The sequence below is a fragment of the Entelurus aequoreus genome, linkage group LG14 (genome assembly GCF_033978785.1).
Source record: "Entelurus aequoreus isolate RoL-2023_Sb linkage group LG14, RoL_Eaeq_v1.1, whole genome shotgun sequence".
Lineage (NCBI taxonomy): Eukaryota > Metazoa > Chordata > Actinopteri > Syngnathiformes > Syngnathidae > Entelurus > Entelurus aequoreus.
This window is the reverse complement of record NC_084744.1, coordinates 55,374,039-55,394,744: the sequence shown is the minus strand read 5'-3', so window position 1 is coordinate 55,394,744 and position 20,706 is coordinate 55,374,039. Positions and strand designations below refer to the sequence as shown.

Genomic DNA, 20,706 nt, shown 5'->3' with positions numbered 1-20,706 from the left:
GGTGTTTTTTTTAAATATAAATGTTGCTTTATTTAGCAATCTGAGAGGGGTCATTTGTTAGAAACACCTTTTTGTATGACTCAGTGACAGTTCTGTACTACTACAAACACTAGAAAACCACTTATACATAAATTATTAGCTCAATTCCAGTGCAACAGAACACTAAAGACCTCCAAACCTGGTTTGACACTTGACTTACCCCGGTAAGGAATTCGTAATCCTTTGCATTGCAAAGATGCAGACGTTTCCTCTCCTCTGCTGTGATTCCTGCCAGCATGCAGTAGAACACATGGTAGTTTCGCTCCTGCTGGGCCTGAGGTGATGACAAAATTTAGCAACACAATGATACCTCGGCGTGCGAGTGCCCCAGCTCACAGGGTTTTTTGGGAAACGAGCTGTGCAGCATTAGTCTGTAGTTGATGGATATCTACAGAGACATAACTTTGTTTTTCAAACCATGCGAACGAACAACGCCAGTGTGAAGGACAATGCAGAGAAGAAGCTGATAATATTTATTGAAATAAAATAAATCACAGAGAACATGACTGTACTGAGGCTATGATAACGCCAGCCAAGGACGTTGACATTATTTCTAAACAGAGGACATGTATCCATGAAAATATGGAAAAGCTGCTGATGTGTTTGACAGCATACTGTCGAAGTGTGCTCTCCAGGGCCAGTGGTGAACATTATATATGCTAATACAATACATTAAAGTACAGTAGTTTGCAGTATGTTTGATTATAGGATGGAAGAAAGAAAGAACGAAAGAAAGAAAAAAAGGGAGAGAGGGAGAGAGAAAGAAAGAAAGAACGAAAGAAAGAAAGAAAGAGAAAGAGAGAGAGAGAGAGAGAGAGAGAGAATGAAAGAAAAAAATAAATTAAATAGAGAAAAAAATATTTTGAAAAAGTAAAAAGAAAGAAAGAAGAGAATGAAAGAAAGAAAACAAAGAAAAGAAAGAAAAAAAAGAAAGAAAAAAAACAAAAAAACAATACATTTACAAATTTTAAAAGAAAGAAAAACAAAAAGACAGAAAAAAAGACAAAAGAAAGAAAGAAGAAAAAAATATGAAAAAGAAAGAAAAAAGAAAGAAAAGAAAGAAAATAACAAATAAAAAATGATGAAAAAATACAAAAAAGAAATAAAAAAGGAAGACAAAAAAAACAAAGAAAGAAAAAAAAGAAAAAAAAAGAAATACAAAATAAAAAAATTAATGAAAAAAATAAAAAAACAAAAAATATAAAAAAGAAAGAAAGAAAAAAACAATACATTACAAAATTAAAAAAGAAAGAAAAACAAAGACAGAAAAAAAGACAAAAGAAAGAAGAAAGAAACAAGAAAAAATAAAAACAATTATGAAAAAGAAAGAAAAGAAAAAAAGAAAAAAGATAAAACTTATGAAAAAAATACAAAAAAGAAAGAAAAAAGAAAGACAAAAAAGACAAAGAAAGAAAGAAAAAAAGAAGAAAAAAATAAATACAAAATAAATACAAAATAAAAAAATTAATGAAAAAAGAAAGAAAAACAACAACAAAAAAAATTAAAAAAAAAAAAAACGAACAACAAAAAAAGGAAAAAGAAAGAAAGAAAGGTAACGGAACAGGAACCGCTGATGGGTCGCTACTTACGGCGCCCCCTAAAAAGTGGGAAAATGGTCAACGCGGGGGAAGATGAGTAAAAAAAAAAGTCGACCTCAGACTGGGGGTGGAGGAAGTGAGGGGAAAAAAACTCCATAGCAAAGCACATATACTGTACATATACAACTCTAGACTTGTAACGAGGGCTGAGGGGACGGGCTGCCAGCCACTAGGGGCACGAGAATTTTGGGTTACGCCTTAGTTACTTTTTTATTAGCCAAAAGGACCACTTTGTTTTTTGTTAAAAGCACCAGTGTTTGAAATGTGATCACCACCTGACAACTGCCTGTTAGGTGGATGTTTGTCCACCTCGTGATAAGAGGGAACGTTATCGGTACATTATTAGTATCTTCTGCCGTGATGTGTTGCCTCTAACGGCCCTGCCCACAGATAAGAAGTGTCTCGGTTTAGATAGTGTTCTCACCTGACGGCAGACGCGAGACTTCTCCAGCAAGTACTGCTCCACTCGGGCCCCTTCGATCACTCCACCCTCGTTGAAGAAGATCTCCAAATATTTCCCAAAGCGACTGGAGTTGTCGTTTCTGATGGTCTTTGCGTTGCCAAAAGCTGTTTTGATTGCACAGAAAAACTTGTTTTAACGTCCACCAGGGATTTTTAACCACTGTGCCGCATCTAATTAGTGTTATTTTTTTGGGTTAGGTTAAAACAGGAGTGTCCAAACTTTTTGTCTGGGGGGCCGCATTGGGCTAAAAACTATTTGGCCGGGGGCCAAAAGCCAACTGCATGCAAAGTACACTATATTGCCAAAAGTATTAGGCCACCTGCCTTGACTCACATATAAACTTGAAGTGCCATCCCATTCCCAACCCATAGGTGTTCTATCGGGTTCAGGTCAGGACTCTGTGCAGGCCAGTCAAGTTCATCCACACCAGACTCTGTCATCCATGTCTTTATGGACCTTGCTTTGTGCACTGGTGCACAGTCATGTTGGAAGAGGAAAGGGCTCACCCCAAACTGTTCCCACAAGGTTGGGAGCATGGGTATACAGATTGTATACACCTGATTCTGATCATTTGGATGGTTGGCCAAATACTTTTGGCAATAAAGTGTATGTACAAAAAAAAGGTGGAATAACTGAAAACATATTTTATACTCTAGTTTCTTCAAGATAGCCACACTTTGCTCTGATTTCTGCTTTGCACACTCTTGGCATTCTCCCGATGAGCTTGAAAAGGATTTGCAAATCATTGTATTCCGTTTTTATTTACCATTTACACAACGTGCCAACTTCACTGGTTTTGGGGTTCGTATATATCTCGGCTCTTGTCCTCGTCAATGGCGAAAAACAGCCCACAAGCTAGCGAAAATGAGTAAAAAAACTTAATAATTTTTCGCAAAGGGAAAAGGGCCAAGGATCCAACTAATTAGGCGTTATGGTGAGTTGTATTCCCTCACAAATTCCTCAGTCAATTCACCAAAACGTCACCGTGGAGTTATTGAGTCTGTTTAGCTGATTGGAGAGCTAGTGGGTCCATGACGATGACTTCTGTTTTGTTTGATCAGCCGTTTTACTGCCTTGTCACAGGCACTGTTCGGAAACAATTAAGTTATGTAAATAAACATTTACAAAATATTTCTGTGTTCATTACTAATTTTACAACAGACTAGTATATATCTGCACCTAACAGTACAGTATTGTTAATATATGGAAAAATATTTATTTTCCCTAAAATGTAGTGGGCGAGGTTTATATTGCGATGCGCTCTATAGTCCGGAAAATACGGTATATATTTTTTTGTGACATTTTGTGAAATATCTCTCTTACCTTAAAGCAGGGGTCACCAACGCGGTGGCCGCGGGCACCAGGTAGCCCGTAAGGACCAGATGAGTAGCCCGCTGGCCTGTTCTAAAAATAGCTCAAATAGCAGCACTTCCCAGTGAGCTGCCTCTATTTTTTAAATTGTATTTATTTACTAACAAGCTGGTCTCGCTTTGCCCGACATTTTTAATTCTAAGAGAGACAAAACTCAAATAGAATTTGAAAATCCAAGAAAATATTTTAAAGACTTGGTCTTCTTTTGTTTAAATAAATTCATAAATTTTTTTTACTTTGCTTCTTATAACTTTCAGAAAGACAATTTTAGAGAAAAAATACAACCTTAAAAATGATTTTAGGATTTTTAAACACATATACCTTTTTACCTTTTAAATTCCTTCCTCTTCATTCCTGACAATTTAAATCAATGTTCAAGTAAAAAAAATGTTTTTATTGTAAAGAATAATAAATACATTTTAATTTAATTCTTCATTTTAGCTTCTGTTTTTTCGACGAAGAATATTTGTGAAATATTTCTTCAAACTTATTATGATTAAAATTCAAAAAAATTATTCTGGCAAATCCAGAAAATCTGTAGAATCAAATTTAAATCTTATTTCAAAGTCTTTTGAATTTCTTTTAAAAATTTTGTTCTGGAAAATCTAGAAGAAATAATGATTTGTCTTTGTTAGAAATATAGCTTGGTCCAATTTGTTATATATTCTAACAAAGTGTAGATTGGATTTTAACCAATTTAAAACATGTCTTCAAAATTCTAAAATTAATCTTAATCAGGAAAAATTACTAATGATGTTCCATAAATTCTTTTTTTAATTTTTTCAAAAAGATTCGAATTAGCTAGTTTTTTTCTTCTTTTTTTTGCTTAAATTTTGAATTTTAAAGAGTCGAAATTGAAGATAAACTATGTTTCAAAATGTAATTGTCATTTTTTTCGTGTTTTCTCCTCTTTTAAACCGTTCAATTAAGAGTAAATATCATTAATTATTAATAATAACATAGAGTTAAAGGTAAATTGAGCAAATTGGCTATTTCTGGCAATTTATTTAAGTGTGTATCAAACTGGTAGCCCTTCGCATTAATCACTACCCAAGAAGTAGCTCTTGGTTTCAAAAAGGTTGGTGACCCCTGCCTTAAAGGATGTACAATATACAACACATTTTGTACTCCCTCGTCAGAGAAAGAATGCATTGCGGAAATCTTTTATTCATAGATCTGTATCGCATTCAAAGAAAACAGGTTTTTAAAAGGAAATTAATATTTTATCTGAATCGGCAAATTAGTTTGCTTGTTGATGGATTTCTGTCTGGTTTTGCATTGTGTACTTATCATTATATGGTAATTAACATTCTGAGACTGTAAATTGTTTGCTTGTTGATGATTTGTATTTGTTTTTGTATTGTGTAGTTATATGCTTTTACTTGTAATTGTATTGAGTTTGTGGACTCCCAGGAAGACTAGTGGGTTGTTGTGGCAACCAGCTAATGGGGATCCTTAATAAAAATCTAAATCAAACTGTGACAATACGAAATGTGTAATACGAAATATCCCAATGACAATTTTTTTTTTTTTTACAGTACCTTCCAATATGGGGTTGGACTCCAGGATCTGCTGTTCAATTCGCCGTTCGGAGAGTTCACCGCTGACTGCTGCCAAGTACTGTAAGATCAGCTTGGTGCTCTCAGTCTTTCCTGCTCCAGACTCTCCACTTTAAGACAGAGAAAGAGCAACATCGTGTAGGTTAGGGGTGTTTTTTTTTTTTAAATACACTTTGCTTAGCATACATTGATATAAAGGATGGTGTTTTAGCATGTTTAATGCGTAAAATGTATCAATATATTACATTTTTCTACAAAACCCAAAACCAGTGAAGTTGGCACGTTGTGTAATTCGTAAATAAAAACAGAATATAATGATTTGCAAATTATTTTCAACTTATATTCAATTGAATAGACTGCAAAGACAAGATATTTAATGTTGGAACTGAGAAATAATTTTTTTTTTGGCAAATAATCATTAACTTAGAATTTAATGGCAGCAACACATTGCCAAAAAGTTGGCACAGGGGCATTTTTACCACTGTGTTACATGGCCTTTCCTTTTAACAACACTCCGTAAACGTTTGGGAACTGAGGAGACACATTTTTGAAGCTTTTCAGGTGGAATTCTTTCCCATTCTTGCTTGATGTACAGCTTAAGTTGTTCAACAGTCTACATTGTCGTATTTTACGCTTCATAATGCGCCACACATTTTAAGTAACAATGATAGTCACACACACGCTAGGTGTGGCAAAATTATTCTCTGCATTTGACCCATTACCCTTGTTCATCTGCTGGGAGGCGAGGGGAGCAGTGGGCAGCAGTGGTGGCCGCACCCGGGAATCATTTTTGATGATTTAATGGTAGACAGGTCTGGACTACAGGCAAGGCCAGTCTAGTGCCCGCACTCTTTTACTATGAAGCTACACTGTTGTAACACGTGCAGAATGTGGCTTGGCATTGTCTTGCTGAAATAAGCAGGGGCGTCCATGAAAAAGAAGTTGCTCCAAAACCTGTATGTACCTTTCAGCATTAATGGTGCCTTCACAGATGTGTAAGTTACCCATGCCTTGGGCACTAATACACCCCCATACCATCACAGATGCTGGCTTTGTGCCTATAACAGTCCGGATGGTTCTTTTCCTCTTTGGTCCGGAGGATACAACGTCCACAGTTTCCAAAAACAATTTGAAATGTGGACTCGTCAGACCACAGAACACTTTTCCACTTTGCATCAGTCCATCTTGGATGAGCTCGGGCCCAGCGAAGCCGGCGGTGTTTCTGGGTGTTGTTGATAAATGGCTTTCGCTTTGCATAGTAGAGTTTTAACTCGCACTTACAGATGTAGCGACAAACTTTAGTTACTGACAGTGGTTTTCTAAAGTGTTCCTGAGCCCATGTGGTGATATCCTTTACACACTGATGTCGCTTTTTGATGCAGTACCGCCTGAGGGATTGAAGGTCCGTAATATCATCGCTTACGTGCAGTGATTTCTCCAGATTCTTTGATCCTTTTGATGATATTACGGACCGTAGATGGTGAAATCCCTAAATTCCTTGCAATAGCTTGTTGAAAAATGTTAATTTTGTTCACAAAGCGGTGACCCTCGCCCTATCCTTGTTCGTGAATGACTGAGCATTTTCCGGAAGCTGCTTTTCTACCCAATCATGGCACCCACCTGTTCCCAATTTGCCTGTCCACCTGTGGGATGTTCCAAATAAATGTTTGATGAGCATTCCTCAACTATCTCAGTCTTTTTTGCCACTTGTGCCAGCTTTTTTGAAATATGTTGCAGGCATCAAATTCCAAATGAGCTAATATTTGCAAAAAATAACAGTTGGAACGTTAAGTATCTTGTCATTGCAGTCTATCCAATTGAATATAAGTTGAAAAGGATTTGCAAATCATTGTATTCTGTTTTTATTTACCATTTACACAACGTGACGACTTCACTGGTTTTGGGGTTTTCGTAAATGTGGCCCTCGGCAAGACAAATCTCTCAATCAGACCTGATGATGCAGCACTGGTTCCTGCGATGGCGTTTCATGTTGAAGTAGCAGGATTCAGCGATCGCAAAGATATGCGGAGGGAGCTCCCCGAGCTTTTTACCACGGTACAGTCGTATCTGAAAGAAAGCACATATTGGCAAGAAGCGATATGTTGCGATAAAGTCGACGAATTTTAATGAGTTTTGTAGCCGCACCTGGTCGTTTGCATATATGGGGAAAAATTGGTACGGGTTCACTGCCACCAGCACGGAGCCTGTGTAAGTCTGGAAGAAAAGTGTTAGAAGACATTAAGGAGCTTAAATCTATGATATTTGATTAGTATTAGTGTCAGAATAATTGTATCCAAGTTATCACAAAACTTTGTGTTTCAATGAGTTGGCGAGCGGACAAAAACCTGTCTTTGATCTTACCAATCAAAAGGCTTGTAAAACTCCACTTTGTAGGATGGGAAGCAACATGGTGTTCTGTTTCTTTGATGTATTGTAATCAACAGAAATATATTGTCTTGACCCAAGAACTACAAAGCGGAGAGGAAGCCGTACCGGACTCCCCTCAAGGCGTCCTTTTCTTTGAACTGTTTTAATCAAAGGCCATGGCTGTTTACGACCCCCCGTCCCTTAGAAACAGCTGTTGCCATGTAATCAGGGAAAGTCAAAATAAAAGCGGAGGCGTACAATCTTTCGTCGGGAACGTGGTGAGACTGTGCAAAGAGTACAGTCCAGACGTCTCTCCTCAATTGAACCAAATTTAATTCTGTCTCTGTTTGATTCCTTGCTTCTTGTCTTGTTTAATAGATGTCATCAGTGTTTGAACCTGACAATTAGAACCGGCCCGCAGGCCACAGCTGCCTGCTGTTGTTTTGTACGCACCAATACTCCATCAGTGTTAGCGCTAGGAATTTTCAAAATGGGGTCCCAGGGACCCCATCAAGTCATAAAAATGGGGTCCCAAAGTAAACACTTTTTTATAAGCGTTTTGAAAACAAATGATAAATGTATGCATTATCCTGTTATATCTCACATTCTATATTGTGTTTTGGAAAAAGGTTGTCATAAATGTTACTAAACTCATTTAAAAAAAATAATACAAAAGAAAAATTTTTTTTATGCATATGTTAATGTATTCAGTTATAAACATTCATTCACTTTCTTCTTTCCTTCATGGATCTAAACTTTACCGTTGCCAGTATTTTTTTCTATATTTTTATTGTAATATTTGCAAGAATGTGTTTGTTCTATTTTTGGCCAAAGTAAGACAAAGAAAACAATCTGAAGTTTTTTTTAGTTTTAATGCCATGATTTTAATAGTGTGTGCACAGATTTTGCCCCTGAGCTAAAATGAGTTTGACACCTCCGATTTATATTAAATTAAATACAAATAAAAAATATTGTGTGAGATCTGGTGATTTCATTTTTAATGTTTTATTTGTATTTATTGTTTTAATTGGTTTTACCCTATAAAATCGTTTTTAATCATATGTATTTTTATATTGTTTTTATATTTATTTATTTTGCTTTTATTCAGTCATTGGTGGAGCTAAGGATAGTATTTGAATCTTGTTTTTAATATTTTTGTGCAGCACTTTGGAAACAATTTTGTTGTTTAAATGTGCTATATAAATAAAGCGGATTGGATTGGATTAAAAATTAAAAAAAATTAAAAAAAATTAGTGATCAGTGCTTCAGTATAGTTTGGAAAATGTTACATAGTTTGATGAAAGAATATGAAAAAATAGGTTTGGATTGTATAAAATAAATGTAATTATTAGCAGTTGATAGAATGTATACATATGTATAAAAATATGTAATTATATACAAAAATATAGAATTTTATCGGATAAATATTAGACAAACTTGGATAAAGTGAATTTTTAAACTTTATATTGCATATTATAAGGCCCTTTTACTGTAACATACATAAAAAATATGACAAAACAGAGCGTTCATGACAAAAAGTATCACAGCATGTCCTACACTGAACTCACATTGCTGGTTAATACTCCCATATCATTATTTATGCAGTCAACGTTGGACTTCCTGGAAGAGTCCAACTAATCATTTCACACTTGTTTAAATGTGTATCTGGAATGTTCACTCTTTGAGCTTAAAGTATCAATTGCTGACTGATATAGTAATAATATTTGGATTTTACTCATCTGTAAAATAGCAGTAAAGCTGCATCACTTTCATACTGTATGTAACTCACATAAATGATTCCTTTCTTGTGGCGCTGCAGCAGGTTTCTCAGCACGCCCGCCTCCGTCATGTCCCCCAGCTTGATCATGTCGTCCACCCCCTCCACGGACGTGGGGTGCATGATCTTGAGGGAGGCCTCCGCCTCCGGGGCCAGTCTGTGCTCCTGTGCGTGTTGAACAGCATCGAAAGGACAAGGAAGTTAAACTCAAATTATTTCCAAGTGGAGAATGAGGAAGTGGAGAGGCTTACCTTTCCCGCATCATCCACCAACAAACGCTGACCACTCGGCGTTACTTTGACCCGGGCTCCTATGGGCACCCCGATGTCAGAGTCGAACCAAACCCACTCCCCCTAGAAGCACCAGGTGGGGTTTTGTATAGCACGATTAGTCGTAATAATCAATAATAATCACTGAACTCGGCAAAAAAAGTAAGGCATTTCCGAACGGAGTCAAACGGAATCCGATGTTAAGCGCAGGATATCAGGGACATTTACATAAATGTGAGTGAACTGCTGTCATTGCGAGGAGAGGGAACATTTGTTTGGGAAAAATATTGTTAATTCAGTCCGCAAACATGTTCTAAACTAAATAACGTCGGACGGCCCCTTGAAATAGCGCCTGAACTACAAAAATAAAGCTAGCAAAAACAATCCATACACCCACAACACAACTAATCTGCTTGTGTTGTTGTGAACGACATCATCAATGTAACATTAATGTACAAACAGGTCCATACACACACACCTAATCTGCTTGTGTTGTTGTGAACGACATCATCAATGTAACATTACTGTACAAACAGGTCCATACACACACAACACAACTAATCTGCTTGTGTTGTTGTGAACGACATCATCGATGTAACAATGTACAAACAGGCCCATGCACACACAACACATCTAATCTTCTTGTGTTGTTGTGAACGACATCATCGATGTAACAATGTACAAACAGGTCCATACACACACAACACATCTAATCTGCTTGTGTTGTTGTGAACGACATCATCAATGTAACATTACTGTACAAACAGGTCCATACACACACACATAATCTGCTTGTGTTGTTGTGAATGACATCATCAATGTAACATTAATGTACAAACAGGTCCATACACACACAACACAACTAATCTGCTTGTGTTGTTGTGAACGACATCATCAATGTAACATTACTGTACAAACAGGTCCATACACACACACCTAATCTGCTTGTGTTGTTGTGAACGACATCATCAATGTAACATTACTGTACAAACAGGTCCATACACACACAACACAACTAATCTGCTTGTGTTGTTGTGAACGACATCATCGATGTAACAATGTACAAACAGGCCCATGCACACACAACACATCTAATCTTCTTGTGTTGTTGTGAACGACATCATCGATGTAACAATGTACAAACAGGTCCATACACACACAACACATCTAATCTGCTTGTGTTGTTGTGAACGACATCATCAATGTAACATCACTGTACAAACAGGTCCATACACACACACATAATCTGCTTGTGTTGTTGTGAATGACATCATCAATGTAACATTAATGTACAAACAGGTCCATACACACACAACACAACTAATCTGCTTGTGTTGTTGTGAACGACATCATCAATGTAACATTACTGTACAAACAGGTCCATACACACACACGTAATCTGCTTGTGTTGTTGTGAACGACATCATCAATGTAACATTACTGTACAAACAGGTCCATACACACACAACACAACTAATCTGCTTGTGTTGTTGTGAACGACATCATCGATGTAACATTACTGTACAAACAGGTCCATACACACACAACACATCTAATCTGCTTGTGTTGTTGTGAACGACATCATCAATGTAACATTACTGTACAAACAGGTCCATACACACACAACACAAATAATCTGCTTGTGTTGTTGTGAACGACATCATCAATGTAACATTACTGTACAAACAGGCCCATGCACACACAACACATCTATTCTGCTTGTGTTGTTGTGAACGACATCATCGATGTAACAATGTACAAACAGGACAGCACCACTGTCTTTTAAAAAACTTTTCTTTTTTTTTTTTACCAGCCTCAAGTTGTCTTTTTACTCGTCAGGCTCAGAAGAGCAGCACACTTTCCCCTTCACAATAAAAGCGCTGTGGGAGCGACATCCGGTCTGACCGCAAAATAAAGGTTTCCAAAAAATAATGTAGTTGAAGCACATATTGACACATTTACAAAAATGATAATACCTTGGCTTAAAATAGGATGTTTGTATTTTATTCAATTCCATTTGTGATACAAAAAGGAAACACACCCTATTGTAGTAAAATAAGTGTAAAAGGTAAATGTTATTGTTTTACTATATTGCTATTGTAGTTTTAATGTATTGTTGTTACTATTATTATCGCTGCCATTATCGGACATCTCTATCTTGAACCCTTTTTTTTTTTATTGAGACAAAGATTATTTATGTATTTAATATTTATTTGCTTACTATGGTATATTTATTTATTTTTTTATTTGTTCACCGTTCTGTTACAAGGAACAAGGAAATGGGATAAAATTGCTCCGGTATGAAAAGGGGTAAGATTCACTAAGCTCTGCTTCTTCCTACTTCCTACGTGCAGTAACGAAACAACTGGAAATGTGCGATACGTGTGCATGTTCAAATGAAACTGAACTGATTTGAACTTCTAAAGCTGAATAGCTGACATGACTATACTTTTTGGAGTTTGACATGTATTCCAGTTACCTGGATAAATGAGAAACAAGGCCATTTTTTTTTTTTTACCTTTTTCAGCATCACCAGTTTGCCACAATTCTACACCTGGAACGAAAAAAAAAACCAGATTGCACGTTTAGTGACGAGCACAACTCAAGTATACTTGACCAAATATGAGAAAAATTCCACTGCCCACATGAAGTACACTGCAAAAAGTCAGTGTTCAAAAACAAGAAAAAAATATACAAAAATGAGGGGTATTTTATTTGAACTAAGCAAAATTATCTGCCAACAGAACAAGAAAAGTCGGCTTTTCAAGACTTTCCAAAACAAGTAAAATTAGCTAACCTCAATGAACCCAAAAATACCTTCAAATAAGTATATTCTCACTAATTACAACTGTACTACTATATGAGTACGTATTTTCTATTGTTTCATTGAAAATGAAACAGCAAAGTCCATTTGGCTGTCATCTGTTTTAATTATGAGACACAATCGTGTCAAAGTCATGATTTTTTATTTTTTTTTACATGCTTGAAATAAGAAATTATTACTTTAAAAAAAGTAGCTTTGCAACACTTGATATTCTAGTTTCAAGCATGTTTTACTCAATATAGGTCATCAAATCTCAGCAACAAGCTGTAATATCTTACTGAGATCATTTAGGACCAAAACCCTTAAAACAAGTAAAACACTCTTAACATAAAATCTGCTTAGTGAGAAGAATTATCTTATCAGATATCAAATATCACCCTTATTTGAGATATTTAATCTTACTTAGATTTCAGTTTTTGCAGTGTAAAAACAACACAAACGCCAGAGCCTTACCTTTTCAACTCTTGTGTCGAAATCTCATGAGTTTTCCCGTCTTTTGGCCCTGTGTAGAGTTGCTCCTCGCCTTGACACGGCCTCACTATGCGGACCGAATCATGAAAGGCTGACTTTATGGCACTTTGACTTTGTACCGACAGGGCTCAGGAGGAGGTCGGGGAGAGTGACACGGGAGACGTTACCAGTCTTTCTAACAGGAAGGTGTCCACTCAGTACTCTTAGAAGGGAAAAAAAAGGGTTATACAACATACAGTTGTGCTCATAAGTTTACATACCCTGGGAGAATTTATGATTTCTTGGCCAGTCTTCAGAGAATGTGGATGATAACACAAAAACCTTTCTATCACTCATGCTTAAAGGCCTACTGAAAGCCACTACTACCGACCACGCAGTCTGATAGTTTATATATCAATGATGAAATCTTAACATTGCAACACATGCCAATACGGCCGGGTTAACTTATAAAGTGCAATTTTAAATTTCCCACGAAACTTCCGGTTGAAAACGTCTATGTATGATGACGTATGCGCGTGACGTCAATGGTTGAAACGGAAGTATTCGGACACATTGAATCCAATACAAAAAGCTCGGTTTTCATCGCAAAATTCCACAGTATTCTGGACATCTGTGTTGGTGAATCTTTTGCAATTTGTTTAATGAACAATGGAGACTGCAAAGAAGAAAGCTGTAGGTGGGATCGGTGTATTAGCGGCTGGCTGCAGCAACACAACCAGAAGGACTTTGACTTGGATAGCAGACCGCATCTATGATCGGGTGAAGTCCTTCGTCGCTCCGTCGATCGCTGGACCGCAGGTGAGCACGGGTGTTGATGAGCAGATGAGGGCTGGCTGGCGTAGGTGGATAGCTAATGTTTTTAGCATAGCTCTGTGAGGTCCCGTTGCTAAGTTAGCTTCAATGGCGTCGTTAGCAACAGCTAAGCTTCGCCAGGCTGGAAAGCATTAACCGTGTAGTTACATGTCCATGGTTTACTAATATTGTTGATTTTCGGTCTATCCTTCCAGTCAAGGGTTTACTTATTCTTTTGTTTCTATCTGCAGTTAAGCCCGATGCTATCACGTTTGCTCCGTAGCTAAAGTGCTTCGCCAATGTATTGTCGTGGAGATAAAAGTCACTGTGAATGTCCATTTCGCGTTCTCGACTGTCATTTTCAAGAGGATATAGTATCCGAGGTGGTTTAAAATACAAATCCGTGATCCACAATAGAAAAAGGAGAAAGTGTGGAATCCAATGAGCCAGCTTGTACCTAAGTTACGGTCAGAGCGAAAAAAGATACGTCCTGCACTGCACGCTAGTCCTTCACTCTCACGATCCTCATCCACGAATCTTTCATCCTGGCTCAAATTAATGGGGTAATCGTCGCTTTCTCGGTCCGAATCGCTCTCGCTGCTGGTGTAAACAATGGGGAAATGTGAGGAGCCTTTCAACCTGTGACGTCACGCTACTTCCGGTACAGGCAAGGCTTTTTTATCAGCGACCAAAAGTTGCGAACTTTATCGTCGATGTTCTCTACTAAATCCTTTCAGCAAAAATATGGCAATATCGCGAAATGACCAAGTATGACACATAGAATGGATCTATTTCCGTTTAAATAAAAAAATGTCATTTCAGTAGGCCTTTAATTAAGACTTGTGGCACTCGAACCCGGGTGTGATTTTTGAACATTTTACCGACTTTTCTCACTTTTCTCCCTGCCTTCCCGTGGGAGTTTGCTGGGCGCGTTTTGGACATTTTGGGCATCCCGGCCGGTGGAGGGACTTGCACGGCCGGCGGCGGGACTTGTGGGACTCGAACCTGGGTAGGTATTTTGAACATTTTTGGGACTTTTGTCGACTTTTCCAACTTTTATCCCCCCTCCACCCCCCCTCCCTGTGGGACTCAGCCGGGTGTGTTATGGACATTTTGGGCATACCAGGACTTGCGCGGCCATATATAAGATTTTATGTTAGAGTGTTTTACTTGTTTTAAGGGTTTTGCTCCTAAATGATCTCAGTAAGATAATACAGCTTGTTGCTGAAATTTTATGACCTATATTGAGTAAAACATGCTTGAAACTAGAATATCAACTGTTGCAAAGCTGTGTCATCAACACTCACAAGTATTGTTAGAATAATTGTTTGCAAGTTATCACAAAAAACTTTGTGTTGAAATGAGTTCCTAGCAAGAAGACAAAAGCTGTCTTTGAAACCTACCAAGAAGAAGGCTTGTAAAACTCCACTGTGTAAAAGGAAAGCCACATGAAGGGGTTTTCTGTTTTCTCTCATGTATGGTAATCAACAGAAAGATATTGTTCTAACCCAAGGACTTTAAAGCGGAGAGAACCAAGGATCTGCCCAATTTCCAGGCGACCTCTTTTTGAAGTATTTTACAAACTCTTCTTGAACTGACCTTTCCTGTGAATTGTTTACGACCTTTTCTGTGAACTTTTTGCGACCTTTGTCCTTTGGAAACAGTGGTGGCCATGTGGTCGGGGAGGGTCCAAAATAAAAGCAGGAGGCATTCAATCTTTTGGCAGAGCGTGCTAAGATACTGTCCAAGGGTACAGTGTAAAGACGACTCTCCTCAATATTGAGTCCAAATTGAATTCTGTCTCTGTTTGATTCTTTGCCTCTTGTCTTGTTTAATAGATGTCATCAGTGTTTGAACCTGACAAGTATAAAACGGCTTTTTTAAAGTAATAATTTCTTACTTCAAGCATGAAAAAAAAAAATCAGGATGCCGAGCGCATATCATTATGTCAAGATAATGGCACTAGCGTTTACTTAATTTAAGAATATTTTTAAACATATTGAGCAAAAATTTCTTTTTTTTTTTCTACCAAGAAAAGTGCACTTGTTATTAGTGAGAATATACTTATTTTAAGGTATTTTGGGGTTCAATAAGGTTAGCTAATTTTACTTGTTTTGGAAAGTCTTGACAAGCTGAATTTTCTTGTTCTATTGGCAGATAATTTTGCTTAGTTCAAATAAAATACCCCTAATTTTTGTATTTGTGTTTCTTGTTTTTGAACACTGACTTTTTGCAGTGTACCTACCCAGGTTCGAGTCCCACATGGAGTGCTACAAGTCTTAAGACTTGTGGCACTCGAACCCGGGTGTGATTTTTGAACATTTTACCGACTTTTCTCCCCGCCTTCCCGTGGGACTTTGCTGGGCGCGTTTTGGACATTTTGGGCATCCTGGCCGGCGGTGGGACTTGTGGGACTTGAACCTGGGTAGGTATTTTGAAATTTTTTGGGACTTTTGCTGACTTTTCCCAACTTTTATTTACTTCATTTAAGAATATTTTTCAACATATTGAGCAAAAAGGTCTATTTTTTTTTTTTTTAGCTAGGTTAGCTAATTTTACTTGTTTTGTAAAGTCTTGACAAGCCAAATTTTCTTGTTCTATTGGCAGATAATTTTGCTTAGTTCAAGTAAAATACCCCTCATTTTTGTATTTTTTTAAATGTCAAGATAATGTCACTAGCATTTACTTAATTTAAGAATATCTTTCAACATATTGAGCAAAAAAGGTCTATTTTTTTTTCCTACCAAGAAAAGTGCACTTGTTATTAGTGAGAATATACTTATTTTAAGATATTTTGGGGTTCAATGAGGTTAGCTAATTAGGGACCGAGTCCCTTTGGGACTGAGTACCCTATTGAATTTCTCGCGTTTTATTATTATACCGCCGCCTCTTTGAGCTGTAATTTGACCCCCTTAACATGCTTCAAAACTCACCAAATTGGACACACATCAGGACTGGCGAAAATTGCGATCGAATCAAAAAATCAAACCCCAAAACTCAAAATTGCACTCTAGCGCCCCCTAGGAAGAAAACACAGACAAAACTGCCTCTAACTCCCAGTAGGAATGTCGTAGAGACATGAAACAAAAACCTCTATGTAGGTCTCACTTAGACCTAGATTTCATACACTGACAACCCCTAGCAAAAATCAACAGGAAGTTTGCAATTCCCCCTTCAAAACAAAAGTTGAGTAAAATCAGTCACCTTTTTTCAAACATTATCTCCTCTGAGCGCGTTTGTCGTGTCGACTTCAAATCAGCCCAGAGATTGAACCCTTTTGATTAAAAGTTGATGAAAGAGTTTTAATTACTGCTCCGGTTTGGATTTTATGAGCCCTCAAAGTCGGTCCCGTCCATCGCTGCTTGCAGCTTTAATTTTACTTGTTTTGGAAACAAGTAAAATTTCTTGTTCCATTGGCAGATCATTTTGCTTAGTTTAAGTAAAATACCCCTCATTTTTGTATTTTTTTCCCCTTGTTTTTGAACACTGACTTTTTGCAGCATACCCATCCAGAGCATGGTGATTGTATTGAAGGAGCCACGTCACACACATGTGCAATATGCAAATCCACACTATGCAAACAACCGTGCGGCGTTGTGTGTATTTACCGCAGGGCCTACAGTGAGGGTGGTGGGGAATTTATATGCAGACTTTGGACCCCCCGGAGGCGTATACGATGTGGGATTTCCAACCATCTCGCAGATTGCTGGGGCAATAAAGATGTAAAAACGGGAGATAAAACAAATCAACAGAGAGGGGAATCGCGTCTATTCACTCGTTATTTGACATCTGTGGAAGAAGCATGGTTGTTATGTCACGGTTAGCCCCGCTTTCTCGCAGCCGGTCAAGTTGAATGTATACACAGTACGTCACACCCTCAAAATCCACAGTTTGGGTGTGAAAATGCAGGTGACCTTGACACCAGATGATCGTAAAATAAAATATTCTGCTACCGGGTAAGGGAAACACAAAAGATTGATGGGATTATTACTGCATGGCGTGATTATGCGCTTATGATAACAAGCCGTACCGCGTCATGGTGACGCTGGAAGTAAAGATTAACTTTTTGTCTACTTTTGTTTTGCCTGTTTATCAGGTTGCTGATAAATTTTTTAAAAAAAGGTGTATTTCAGTAAACAAAATCATTCATACCCACACATAGCCCGATTGAAAAACAAGCAAATCTAAAAAGCAGCTATTTTTAGTTAGGGGAAATAGTTGAGATGAAGTGTTAAAGGTTGCATAAATTACCACGCCCATGGAGTTATTTCCTTATAGGGACACACCTTTTGATTACACCGTATTATATAGCTTCGGAGATGTGTTTATCAGCATGACACAGCGAGACTTGGCAGTATCGAAGAACTCCCTTTGTATTGCTGGAGAACAATCAACCGTGGATGACAATGGGACGGAAAAATGCTTGGAACAAAAGGAATATATTATAAAGGACATTTATAACACAAAGATCTATAAAGGCAGAAAATAAGTGGAAAAAAGTATAAAAATAAGTTAAGTAGCATACTACGTACATGTCAAAAAGAATAATACAGCTTGTAAGAAAAATAATATTTTAATTATAAGGACATTTTCAGCCTCAGTCTATGAACATTACATCATCACACCCAAGACAATTGGGCACACACTCGGGGTGATGGTCGGCTGGCATCGCTTCATAGCAGCAGTCGACCTCCAGGGCCCCAACTCCCCGCCCCTCTGTTGCGAGTTTGTCGTGATTAAATTTAACGTGTTTATGTGTGCATTGCATGGAGGTTTTTTCCCACTCCAGACTAGGCCCCATTAGGAGCCCGGTCTAGATTGTATTTTTTTACTCATCTTCTTTCCCAGCGTTTTACCTTTTTCTTATCTTTTACGGGGCGGGGCGCCTTTGGCGACCTATCAGCGTTCCTGTTCTGTTTGTTTGTCTAATCTTGAACGGGTTTGTGCTGAAAACATAATTTCGTTTTACTTGTGCAATGACAATAAAGTCCTATCCTATCCTATCCTAAAAAAGAATATTACAGCTTTTAACAAAAATATTATAAAAAACATTTATACCACAAAGATCTATAAAGGCAGAAAATAAGTGGGAAAAAAGTATAAAAACAAGCTAACCAGCATACTGCGAACATGTAAAAAAGAATAATACAGCTTGTAACAAAAATAATATATCATAAAGAACATTTATACCACAAAGATCTATAAAGACAGAAAATAAGTGGGGAAAAAAGTATAAAAAAAAGCTAACTAGCATACTACAAATATGTAAAAAAAAACAATAATACAGCTTGTAACATCTATCCATCCATTTTCTACCGCTTGTCCCTTTCGGGGTCGCTGGAAAAAAATGGAGGTTTTTGGATGTTTCTAGAGCGCTTTATTGGTGGAATGGACCGACTCCTATTGGCCCCATTGTTAGCTGACTTTTGCTAGCATTTATTTATGAGTTAGAATGCATAAAAAAAATAACATGTACTTGCCTGAAATAAGTATTATGAACGATAAACAAAATTCCAAATAAGAGCAGTTCTTTAAGGAATGTATTTGTCAGAATAATTGTATATAAGTTATCACACAACTTGTTTTCCCATGAGTTCGAGAAGACTAAAGCTGTCTTTGTTCTTATCAAGCAGAAGGCCTACCTCTTGTAAACCTGCGATGGGATGCGACGTGGAGGTGTCGGTTTCTTTGATCTATTGGACAGCCACAGGAAGACCTTGTCATGACCCGAAATCTACAAAGCAGAGAGGGAGCAGACCTGACGCTGCTCCAGGCACCTTCTCTTTAAACTGTTTATGACGGAGTGCGGCAGCTGTTTATGACCCCCCTCCCCTTAGAAACAGCTGCAGCCATGTAATCGGGAAATTCCCAAATAAATGAGGAAGCGTGGAGCTTCCTCCTCAGAGTGTGGGATGACACTGTGCGAGGGTACAGGTCGATGCGCTCTCCTCATGAGCTAAATCGAATCCTGTCTCTGTTTGATTCCTTTGCTTCTTGTCTTGTCTAATAGATGTCATCGGTGTTTGAACCTGACAGCATTGAGTCATCTGAGATTACCTGCACTTCGTCATTATTGACCGCAGACACTCCCTGAGAATTGTCGGAATATATCTAGGATCTATTCAGAGCGAAAGAAAAAGAGTGAGAGCGGGAACACATTTTCAAGTATGTATGGGTTTATGACCGAGTGCAGCAGCTGTTTATGACCCCCCTCCCCTTAGAAACAGCTGCAGCCACGTAATCAGGAAATGCCCAAATAAATGAGGAGGCGTGGAGCTCCCTCTTCAGCGTGGGACGACACTGTAGGGCAGGGGTGTCCAAACTTTTTCCACTGAGGGCCGTGCACGGACAAATTTAAGCATGCGGGAGCCATTTTGATATTTTTCATTTTCAAACCTTAAAGGCCTACTGAAAGCCACTACTGCCGACCACGCAGTCTGATAGTTTATATATCAATGATGAAATCTTAACATTGCAACACATGCCAATACAGCCGGGTTAACTTATAAAGTGCAATTTTAAATTTCCCGCTAAACTTCCGGTTGAAAATGTCTATGTATGATGACGTATGCGCGTGACGTCAATCGTTGAAACGGAAGTATGCGGACACATTGAATCCAATACAAAAAACTCTGTTTTCATCTCAAAATTCCACAGTATTCTGGACATCTGTGTTGGTGAATCTTTTGCAATTTGTTTAATGAACAATGGAGACTGCAAAGAAGAAAGCTGTAGGTGGGATCGGTGTATTAGCGGCTGGCTGCAGCAACACAACCAGGAGGACTTTGAGATGGATAGCAGACGCGCTAGCCGCCGACCTCACCTTGACTTCCTCCGTCTCCGGGCCGCCGACCGCATCTGTGATCGGGTGAAGTCCTTCGTCGCTCCGTCGATCGCTGGACCGCAGGTGAGCACGGGTGTTGATGAGCAGATGAGGGCTGGCTGGCGTAGGTGGATAGCTAATGTTTTTAGCATAGCTCTGTGAGGTCCGGTTGCTAAGTTAGCTTCAATGGCGTCGTTAGCAACAGCATTGTTAAGCTTCGCCAAGCTGGAAAGCATTAACCGTGTATTTACAGGTCCATAGTTTAATAGTATTGTTGATTTTCTGTCTATCCTTCCAGTCAGGGGTTTATTTCTTTTGTTTCTATATGCTATCACGTTAGCTCCGTAGCTAAA

At 38.1% G+C, this 20,706-nt stretch overlaps 1 pseudogene; it reads right to left on the bottom strand.

Moving 5' to 3' along the window:
- LOC133664302 (unconventional myosin-VIIb-like) overlaps positions 1 to 14,481 on the bottom strand; it is an 80,858-nt pseudogene extending 66,377 nt beyond the window's left edge.
- Positions 14,482 to 20,706: the final 6,225 nt, after the last annotated feature.